Below are 12,162 nucleotides of genomic sequence, written 5' to 3'. Positions count from 1 at the left end.
AAAAAAGACTAAAATTCATGAAATAAATGTATGATACTGTTAAGCAATACAAGAAACCTTTTGCTTCTTTATTGGATCCCAAATGTTCTCTTTCTCATTTAACCTGTGTTCCCAGTGTGTCTGAGTCAGCCAGCCCCGCCTCCTCTGCTCTTTCAACGCTGTGGGTTCACCTGAGGCAAGGTGGTCACCAAGGCTTCCTTTGTCAGGCTGACTGGGTCTTGCTGGTGACTACTAATGCCAAGAACATAGGGCAGACAAGGCTGCTTCTGGAGGAGCAAGTGGCCAGACAAGCTCCCTTCAGCTCACCTGATTGGGAAAGTGTCTTTCGAAAGTCTTCTCGCCCACCTGGCCTTAGTTTGGAAAGTTCAGGATGGAATCAATGAGAAGGTGTTATGGGAACCTATAATGACCATAGAGACAGCCATGGTTGTTGGCTAATGTCACGCTAAAGACATTGGATGAAAGAAAGGAACTACTCACATGAACTCTGCCACCTTGGTGATTCGGGTTTCCACACCTGGGTGCCTGGCCTCACTGAACCAGGATCCCATCATGAAACACATCTTCTATCTTCCTTGTTTTAGTCTTTATTCAAGGGGTGGTCTGCCTTCATTACTTTTTGAGGAGAGAAGATCAAAAGATCTAAACCCAAGTTCCCCACAGCAGTGCCTAAGACTGACTTATTGAGAATAAGCTCTGAAAGAAAGAGCCAGGCAAGTGGGAGAAGACAGTGAATGGAACTCAGAAGGGCTGTGTTCACAGCTGGAATGTAGCCACAGTTTGATCCATTGAAGAGTTCCAGAGCATGAGAGACATCACAGAGTTGGATCCCCCTATAGCTTGGGGTTCAGACTGTGAAAAGAAAGAGGAAGAATAGCTTTTCTGATAAAGATGGGCTCCTCCCCACTTCACCCAACTCTTTGACTGAGGACCATCTTGTAGAAATGCATACAACCCACATAGTAATGAGGGAGTTAAATTTCTGGGTCTGACAATGAAGGCTCATGAAGAGAGCACACAGTACACATATATCATGTATACTATTGCATGGCTGATGGATGTTTAATATCAGAAGACAGCTGCTCTGACTAAAAATCTGTGGATACAGTACCCATAGTCTGTCAATAAAGAACTAGATATCCTTCTGTTTGATCAATACCCTGACAAGCAGTATCCAAATGTCAATAGCTTTTGAGTAATGTAGTAGATTTCTAGGGCTGCCATGACAAAGTACTACAGACTGGGGTGACTTTAAAACCAGAATGGCAGTCATTAAGAAAACAAATAGCAGTGCTATCAAAGACAAGGACAAAGGGGAACCCTTAGCAGCTGGTGGGAATGTAAACTAGTCCAGCCACGATGAAAGTCAGTGTGGAAGTTCCTCGACAAGCTAACAATAGATCAGCTACCACTCCTGGGTATTTACCCAAGGTCTGCAAGTCAACATACCACAGAGACACTTGCACACTAATGTTTGACACAGCACTATGCATAGAAGCTAAATTATGGAACCAACCTAAGTGTACAACCACAGAGGAATGGACTAAAAAAAATGTGGTGCAAATACACAAGGGAAGTTTTTCAGTCCTGAGGAACAAAGTGATGCCACATTCAAGCACATTGATGCAACTCTAGAAATTTTATTACTAAATTTACCCAGTCTCAGAACAGCAAATATTTTATGCTTTTCTCATATGAGTCTGCATAAACTCATAAAATCATGTGACATGAAAATAGAAGTCTCTAGGGAAACAAGTAGGACTAATGGCAGGTGAAAAAAAGAAGGTAAAGGCCAATCTTCAATGTACAATATGTACTTTTATTTAAAAAATTAACAAAATAAATGCATCTCTAGATGCATGGATACAAGGTATCAACAAGGCCATGCTCTCTATGAATTTCTTTGTATCTTCCTTCATCTGGTAGTCTCAAATGTTCCCTGACTTATGACAGCACAACTCCAGTCTTTGCACGGCCTTCTCCCATGTGTCTGCCTCCAATTATTCCCATTTTGTAAGAACAGCATTCATATTGGATTAAGGGCTCACCCTATTTCAGTATATTCTGGTGTGAACTGTAACTCTAATGATTCTATTCCATTAAGTTCACACTCTGAGGCAATGGGGATTCAAACATGAGCACACAAATTTGGCAATGTGGAAAGCATCATTCCACCTACACAAGGCCCTGTGCAATTATACTGGCATTTTTATATAAGGTTTTGGGCTTCAAGTCTTAGGCTAGCCCTATCACGACACTCTTCCACCTCAAGTCTGGTAACTATATCTCAGCTTTGGAAAACTCATCATTTTATAACTTTTGGCTCAGTCTTAATTATAATTAACCCATCTATGGCAATTACTGAGGACCAACCAACTACGTCCATTTGTAGTCAAGAGAGACTGTGCTCCTTGCATGGACACAATGCAGCAACCCCTCATTTGGAGCCTGTCTTGGTTGGGCCATTGTTCTGTTTAAACAATGAGTGCAGAAACTTGGGACAATGACGGTTTCATTATTAGAAGTGGAGAAGCAGAAATAATGAGCAAGACAGTACTCTGCCGGTCAAGTGTTTGTTCTAATACTCAGTATAAGGTACATAAAATTGTTTTGAAAATGTCGTGAATTTGAAGACACAATACAGAAAAGTAGGTTCTTATTCCTATGTGCTTAATAGCTGGATATTGGAAGGGAGTAGAGACATGAATCATAACTGTTCCTAGCTACTTAACACAAGGTTAAATGAAGTCACTGGAAGTACACACCTGTGCAGAGGTGCACCATTAAAACTTCCATTCTGCAAAGCAGTAATAAGGAGATACATCAACAAAACTCCTAGGCAAGAAAGCCACTAGTGGGTAAGCAAGGAGGTGTGTGTGTGTGTGTGTGTGTGTGTGTGTGTGTGTGTGAAGCCATTAAGGGACAATCAATAGTATACATAGAAGAAAAGATAAAAAATGGAGGGATCCCACTGAAAATGCCTGTATCTACCCTAACCATATGGTCCTTCTCCCAAGCCAAGTGTTTTCCTGACCCCACACATAGGTTCTAAACATCCTACGCTGCCATCTGGGCCAAAGAGTTGCTTTGTACCAAGGTGATGTCACGGGCTCCTGGCATTCACATCACCTATTAACTTCTCCTGCCTGTCTTGAACTTCCTGACCCATCATTTGGCCCTGAACTCTGGAAACAACACACCTTATTCCTATTCATTCCTACGTGCCTGCCCAACCTACTGCTGACTGATCTAACTTAGACTTTTGATCTTTAACATTATATTCCTTTAGTACCAGCTATTATCCACAACATGTAAGGTGGCAGGATAAAATAGAGGCCCTTAAAACTAACCTATAAATCTATTCCCATTTCATTTTTGACACAGGAAACAAAAACATACATGTCATTAGCATATTCAATAAATGATGCTGGCAAAAGGGGATACTCACCTGTAGAAGAATGAAATTAGATTCATCTTTCTCCTTGTACAAAATATATCAAAGGCCTTAATTTAAAACCTGAAATACTGAAGCTTCTAAAAGAAAACATAGGGAATACCCTTCAAGGCATTGGGGCAGGCAAGAGCTTTCTGAACAGGGCATCAACAGCACAGGAACCATCCCCAAGTATCAGCAAATGGGGTGACATGAAATTAAATTTCTGCCCAACAACAGAAGCAATCAGCAGAACACAGACAGCACACAGAATGAAAGAACACCTTCACCAGCTACACTTCAGTAGCTAATATTGAGAATGGATAAAGAATTGTAGAAATTAAATATTAAGGAAAGAAAACTGCCAATCAACAAATGGGTAAATTAATTGTATAGACAGTTTACAAAAAAAAAAGATGACAATAATTATTTTTAAAAGTATTCAACATCCCTAACTGTTAGAGAAATGTAGATTAAAGCTACTTTAAGATACCACCTCACTCTATTCAGAACAGCTGTCATCAAGAAATCTGATAACAAATGCTGGAGACAATATAGAGAAAGGGGAACACTTGTTCACTGCTGGTGGGGTGAAAATTAATATAGCTATCATGGGCATCAGCCTGGAGATTCCTTAAAAGTTAAACAGAATTATCATATGATTCAGTGATTTCATTCCCAGGAATATACCCAGGAAACTCCATGTAGAGATATTTGCATATCCATATTTATTGCTGTTCTATTTACTACAACATGAAACTGGAATAAACGTGTTTGTCCTTCAACAGTTGGATAGATAATGAAAATCTGGTACATATATAAAATGGAACAGTATTCAGTTCTAAAAAAAAATACAAATTTCAGGAAAAAAATGGATAGACTTGGAATGAGGTCACCCAATCTCAGAAAGAAAAAAAAAAACAAAATAAAAACTTGTTCTCTGTAATATGCAAACCCTAACCTATAATGTGTACAAGTATATATGCATACAAATGTATGTGTGGATAGAAACATGTAGGACATAGGAGAGAAAGGCTAATATTAGGTGATGAGGAAGGATGGGATTCAGACAAAAGACTCATGAGTTGAGTATATAAAGCTAATAATTTTTCAATCTTTAACTCTGCTGTAGTGTGTGTGTGTGTGTGTGTGTGTGTGTTAGACAAGTACACAAAATGTATTTGACAGTCACAGCATAAAAGCAAAGTTCATAGTTTCAACAGAGCTGATTTGTATAGAGCTCCTTGGCTTCAGGACGACTGTTGTGTGCACAGATCCATGGCTTCAGAGTGGCTATTCTAAATGAGAAGTCACTCAGATGTAAAAGCTTTGGGACTGGTAAGTGCTTATTTGAGTGGCTACATCATTCTGGCTAGTTGTGTGGTGTTTTCCCATTTGCAAGTTTATTTCAATAAAGTGATTTTATCTTTAAAAATCGTTTTTGCAACCTCGTGGACTGGAAAACAAGTATCTGTGTGGGCCACAAACTGGTGTCAAGTTTTAAAAACTGATTCAAATAATTTTCCCACATCTTTCTTTTCCTTTTCTTTTGTTCTTTTTTTTAAGACAGGTTTTGCTGTATAGCTTAGGTTAGCACCAGCTTCTCAAGTGCTGGCATTATAGGTATGTACAACATGTGTGGCTCTTATACAGTTTTCCTTAAACATTTTACTTGTCTCTATCTATACAGGGGATTGAATGATATTGACTTCATGAATATCTCATAAATTTTATTGGTAATGCTGACCCTGAAGCAGAATAGCCATGCATCTTGAAAGAAATGTCTCATACTACTTCACTGTGGTTTTTCAGAGTAGGCTTGAGCAGTAGCCCCCAACTGTGTAAGTATACACACAGCTACAAATGTCAGTACACCAAACAGTTTACAGGAACATAAATTGACTGTGCTAATGGTTATAATAGTTATAATACTTACCACTGCTGCACCCTCTTTCTAACCTACCTCTCTCCATCTCCTCTCTCTGAGATGACCAAATGTCTTAAGGTGACCAATGAGATATCGAAAACTGCTCCACAAAGGATGGAAAAGCACTTGCATATTTCATCATTACTCTCTTCTCTTTGCCATCTTCAGGAGCACATCCTTGTGTTTACTCACTGGTGAAAAAGCTACAGAGAGGGATCAAAGTTGTCCTGGACTAGTCAACTCTGCTACAGCCATTCTAGGCCAGACACAACCCATAATACACGGGCACCAGTAAGGGCCAGCCAGCCAGTCAGCAGTGTGGATGCTTCTCACAGGGGCAGAAATTTCAGGTGGTTTGTTGCAGACAACATCCCCTCTAAAGTGTCTCACCCTCCTCCAGAGTAACAGATCCACCAGGCACAAACTCCACAAGAACATGATTCATCTCTTTGGGTCACTGATGATCTAAGGCAGTATCTGATATATTTAGTAGGCTTTCATTGCCAGCTAAATATTGAGGAAGGAATCAAATAATATTAACAGCAATAACAACAAAACATGTCACTTATCTAAGCTGCAGTGTATCCTGAACACTGTTCTCTGTGCCTAAGAAACTCTCTCATTTTGATTATTTCTAAAGCAACTATTATTAATTTATTTATTCATTTTACTTATTTATGGGGCACACATGCATGTCCTCAGAGGACAATTTGGAAAAGTCAGTTTTACCATCCATGTAGGTTCCAGGAATCCAATTCAGTGTTTCAGACTTAGCAGCAAGCTCCTTTACCCACTGAGCCATCCATCATGGTAGCCTGATCCAATTTTAAATGAGAGAGAATTGTCATTCAAAACCATTGAACAAATTACTCAAAAGTAGCATATCAATCACACACATCCAAAACCCAAGTAACTCAAAGAGATGGAACATCTGAAATACTAAGGCTACTCAACAGGTACAAACTAGGAAATTAGACTCACTTGACCAAAGTTTAAGAGAATAAATAGCAGAGTGGGCCCTCAGAGCTCTCTTCTATGTCTGGTTGTTTTCCAGTAATCTAAAAAGAGAACCATGGTATACATCAGGGCTACTAACTAAAGACTAAAATTACTGGTCAGTCAGGCCTTTCCCTTTCCTCTCTTCTCTGAACACAAAAGTTAGACTGTAGCAGCAAGCTTATCCCCAGGCTTGCTGTATTGTAAGACTTGAAGACTGTATTCTACAAACTGAACCCCAAAGAAGGTTCCAAGTATAAACTCTGAGTCTGAAAGGAAGAGTGTTAAGTCACTTCAGACCTTCACACAGATAATAGTAGCAACTTAGCATATGTTTTTCCTGGGAAATTCCCTGAACCATTAGTATGGTCAGCCTCCATATCCAAGGTCTCATATCCACATATCCAGTCAACCATAGCTCAAAAATAATTCTTTAAAATTCATATCTATGGAAAATTTACAGATGTTTCTCTTCTCATTATTTCCTGTAGTGCTTTGAATGAGAATGGCCCCCACAGGCTCATCTGTTTGAATACTTGATCTCTAGTGGATGGAACTATTTGGAAAAGATTAGGTGTGACCTGCTGGAGGAGGTGTGTCACTGAGGGGTAAGTATACTGGTTGGTTTTGTGTGTCAACTTGACACAAGCTAGAGTTATCACAGAGAAAGGAGCCTCCTATGAAGAAATGCCTCCATGAGATCCAGCTGTAAGGCATTTTCTCAATTAGTGATCAAGGGTGGGAGGGTCCAGCCCATTGTGGGTGGTGCCATCCCTAGACTGGTACTCTTAGGTTCTACAAGAAAGCAAGCTGAGCAGGCCAGGGGAAACAAGACAGTAAGTAACCACAGCCTCTGCATCAGCTCCTGCTTCCTGACCTGCTTGATTTCCAGTCCTGACTTCCTTTGGTGATGAACAGCAATGTGAATGTGTAAGCTGAATAAACCCTTTCCTTCCCAACTTGCTTCTTGGTCATGACGTTTGTGCAGGAATAGAAACCCTAAGACAGTGGGCTTTGAGGTTTCAAAAGCTCACACCATTCCATGTAGATGTGCCTAATGCTTGTGGATCAGATGTGAGCTCTCCACTACTGCTCCAGGAGCTATACCTGCCTGCTGCTATGCTCCCTCCCATGATGGCCATGCACTTTAGCCCTCTGCAAACATGGCCCCCTAATTAAATGCTTTATTTTATAGATTGTTGTAATCATGGTATTTCATATCATGGCAATAAAAAAAAAAAGTAGCAAGACATTTCCTAAACAATATAGTTCAGCAGCATCTGACACAGCATCCACGTCATCATAAGTACTAGAAACACTCTAGAGAACTTTTTAAAACAGAGGTGAGGATTTGTATAAATTACATGCAATTATTGTATCATTCTGTATAATGGACTTGGTCTGTAGGTTGCAGTATCAATGGGGAGTCATGCAGTCAATCATCTTTTAATATGCAGGTTGTAGTATCAATGTAGCCATGCCACCAATCCCCTGTCAGTCTCAGAGGTCAACTGTGTTGACCTGAAAGCATCAACATAGTAACTTATATGCTAGCAGCTTCTCTCAGAGACAAGATTTCTCCAAATAAAAGCAAATCTAAAACATAAGAACATTGAAAGAATAAGAGTAGAAAATAGAGAAAGATATGACAAATACTAACTGAAATCTACATATCTACTTAATAAAATATGAGCTAAGCATTCAGGAAAAATGTAAAAGGCCTTTATGAAAAATAAAACAAAGGGGGCTGGAGAGATGGCTCAGTGATTTAGAGGACAGGTGTTCTTCCAGAGGTCCTGAGTTCAATTTCCAACAACCACATTGTGCCTCTCAAACTTCTATAATGGGATCTAATGCTTTCTTCTGTTATGCAGATGCACAGGAATACAGAACACTCATATACATAAATAAATTTTAAAAATAAAATAAAGATAAATCATTTTGAGTACAAGTTAGTCTAGGACAAAATTGCTGGGTGGGTAGGAGTGTTTGATGAACAAGCATGAAGAACTGAGTTCAAATCCCCAGAACCCATGTAAAAAGATGATGTGCTCTAATGTGTACCTATAAACCCAGCATGCAGAGAGGATCGACAGAGAGACAGGATGATAATCAGGCTTTGCTGGCTGCTGGCCTGCTCCATTTTCAGTGAGAGACCCTTTCTCAAGAGAAAAAGATGTAAAATTATAAAATGATACAACATCCTCTTCTAGCCTCTGCATGAATGTACAAATACACACAAACACATACACTCACATACTCACATACTCTTATGCACACACATACTTCCATACATACACTTACATACTCTTACACATAAACACATCATAGACACACTCACACACAAATACATACACACATTCTTTTATACAATTACATACTCTTACACATATATGTGCCCATATACCACACTCACACATACAAAATATAAATAAATAAATAAATAAATAAATACAAGTTAATCTAAAAATGCACAAACCCAGAAAATGTCATAAGTTATGGAGAATCTTTCACTGTGAAATATTTCAATATACATCCAATAGTAAATGAGAGACAAAAATAAACACATTTGAATGACATAACTAATATTATCTAATAAACATAAAGGATCAATGCCCTAAATATGTAAATGAGCATTTTTCTTAATGTGTAACAAAAGTTTATAAACACTGAATGTGTTAATTTTTTTTAAAAAATGATATAGCAAACATTGAAAGTTTTGGAGGCTAGATAAGTCTTATAACAATTAGTAACTTTGCTATCATAGTCAAAAGTTTCTAAATAGACCATAATGTAAAGAAAGCATCATGACAGTGTTCAAATAAAATTTATTTACAAAATTATGTAGTATAGACTCTTGTAAATTTCTAATCAAGCTGAAATCTGGAAAAGAACAATACCTTTGTACTTTTATTTCTCAATGAGCCAATTTTAGTGAACATTCTGGATGCTAGAAAATTTGTCTATCTTCAAAGAGAAAGAGAAAGTTATCCCAATGTCACAATGAAAACAAAGTAAATCTCAAATTACAAACTTAAAATGTAACATATAAAGTAAAAACAAAGCAAGAGAATATCACCATAACTGTCATCATTACATTATTTCTTATATAAGATAAAAAATATACAATCCACATTTGAAAGAGTTTGTATATTTAATGATACTTGTGTGACGAGCTTCTTTTCAATAAATGACGTCACACAATAATAAAAATACAAGCTACACCCTGGGGAAAGGTGTTTGCAAATATGTGATTGATAGGAATGGCGTGCATATTTTAAGGTGTTTTACAAGTGAACACAAATGAAAGATAATAAGGTAATTTAACAGGAAGACTCAGTCATTTCACATGAAAGAAAATAGAAATAGCCTATAAGCTTATAGAAAGTTGATCAAGCTTGATGGTAATTGGGGAAATAAAAAAAATAAAAATTTAGAGACAATTCTGAATACTCTTAAGATTGGCAAAAGAAGCCCATTTAAGATTATACCAAATACTGATAAGAATATCAATCAAAAAATACTGGGGACTAGAGAGATGGCTCAGGAGTTAAGAATGTATACTGTACTTGTAAAGGACCTAAATTCAATTTCCAGAACCACCATTGGGTGGTTCACACTGGCGTGTAGTTCTAGTCCCAAGCACCCAACATCTCTGACTCCTAAGCAGGAATCTGCATTCATGTGTACTTACCATACACAGAGACATGCAAACATATACTTAATTAAAAGTAAAAATAAATATTTTAAAGGAAAACATTGGCATATGAAATGATACTTGTGTCAAGAGCTTCTTTTCAATAAACAGCACCATAAAGAAAGTAATCATGCCACAGAGGCACTTGAAAATCTTATACATGAATGGGCAGAGTTATAAATCAACAGAATCTCTTTGAAAACAATCTGCCCCTGCTTTGTCAAATTGAACATGTCATTCACTAAAACCTGGGGGGGGGGGGGTTGACTTAGTAATAAGCACACATTTTCAAAACTTCAGAATAGTGAAGAAACCAATGAGAGTGGAGAGTCGGAGGCAGGATACTAATCTGCATTGTCCTGGGGAAAGAGTGGGGATTGTTGCATGGCAGTTTTTGTGGGCCAGCCTTAACAGTGGCCAATGTCACTCTGCATAACATTCCATTAACAAGAGCTCAAGGTTTTATCCATGTATTTAAAGCAATCTATTATAATGGTCTACATTCACAGGGAGCACCATCAAGGATAGATGCAGAAGACTGCCACAGTATTCTGCTAGCCCCAGCATTTCTGTCCCTAACCATATGCCCTGGGAAATTTCTTTATAAGATGTATCATTTGCATATTTGATTGGTTACTTTTCAGATTGCTTTGACAAAAACAACTTCAGGGGAGAATTTTAGCTCAGAGTTTGAGGCAATGGTCCATTATGAGAAGAAAGGCATGGTGATGGAGGCTTGAAGCAGCTCACTACCCTATGTCTAGAGTCAGGAAGCAGAGATATGTGAATGTTAGTACTCTGTTTACATTCTCATTTCCATTCAGCTCAAGATGCCAGTCCATGGTATGGCACTACCTGCATTCAGAAAGAGCCTTCCCCCCTCCTAAGCCTTTCTGTAAATATCTTCATTCACATACCCAAGAACATGTTCATGGTGATTCTAAATCCAGTCAAACTGATAATGAAAACTAGCCAGCCAGCTCCTCTCCTCGTTATTGGACATCCAAACACATTACATTAAATCTTAATATTCATTCCTCATATTCATCCCATAATTAAAATACATGAAATACATGTAGTCAACTTCTAAAAGTCCTTATAGATTTTGGAGGTCTCAACAGTGTTCAGGAGTCTAAACTGTCTTCTGAGACTCAAGGAAATACCATGCTTCTGTGAAATTAAAAACTGAGCTACATATTTCCAATGGCAGAGTAAGCATTATCATTCCAAAAGGGAAGAATGGGTACTTAGTAAAAAAACAAAAAATCTAGTGGGTCATACACCAAATCTTGTAGCTACATGTTGGGCATCTACAGCCTGCGATGAAACCATCTGCATCCTAATGGCCTTGGGTAGCTTTGCCACCACCCCACCCAACTCTGCCATCAGTAGACTCCTGTTCTCCTCCATAATGTTGTGAGCTGAGCCTCCACTATTTGACTATCAGCATTCTGACCCTTCCAAATTCTCACCATAATGGTCTACTAAGCTCTGCTTATAGGATTCTAAAACATCAATAGCTCAAACTCTTCTACATTTGTTTCAAAAACTGTTTCCAAAAGGATTAAAGCCCACAGGGAGGGTTTGTCACAATAACCCCACTTCTAAATGCCAATTTTTATTCATTGCTTTTCTCATTGATATGACAAAATACCTGGGGTGGAACAATGTAATGTCAGAACAGATGTGTCAAGTACATTTTCGTGGAAATAACTATAATTCTACATGAGCAAGACTATGACAGAGAAAGAGAGGAGAATCTGAATGAGGAAAAATGATATGAGGGTGATGGATGATTGGCCCTGGAAGACATATGGGGCAGAATCTGATTCCCAGGACACAGAAGAGGTGAAACTGAGATCTCAGGAAGACTGTGGTTGCTATTGATGACAAGATCTAGGTACTGACTGTGATGGGTAGCAGAGGTGGAAGGAAGGGAAAAACATTGCATAAGGGAGGTCAAGGAACTGAGGGGGCAGAGCACTGACAGGATCACCCTGTCAATACCAGAGCTGCCAACATCAACAAGAGTAATGCAAAGAGGGAGATTTTTGTTGTAAGAGAACGTACCTGTATGTGGGTAGTTAGCATTGCATACAGCACAAAGGT

This window comes from Arvicanthis niloticus, chromosome 2 (genome assembly GCF_011762505.2).
Source record: "Arvicanthis niloticus isolate mArvNil1 chromosome 2, mArvNil1.pat.X, whole genome shotgun sequence".
Classification (NCBI taxonomy): domain Eukaryota; kingdom Metazoa; phylum Chordata; class Mammalia; order Rodentia; family Muridae; genus Arvicanthis; species Arvicanthis niloticus.
The sequence above is the reverse complement of the archived record's forward strand: the minus strand, read 5'-3'. Positions refer to the sequence as shown.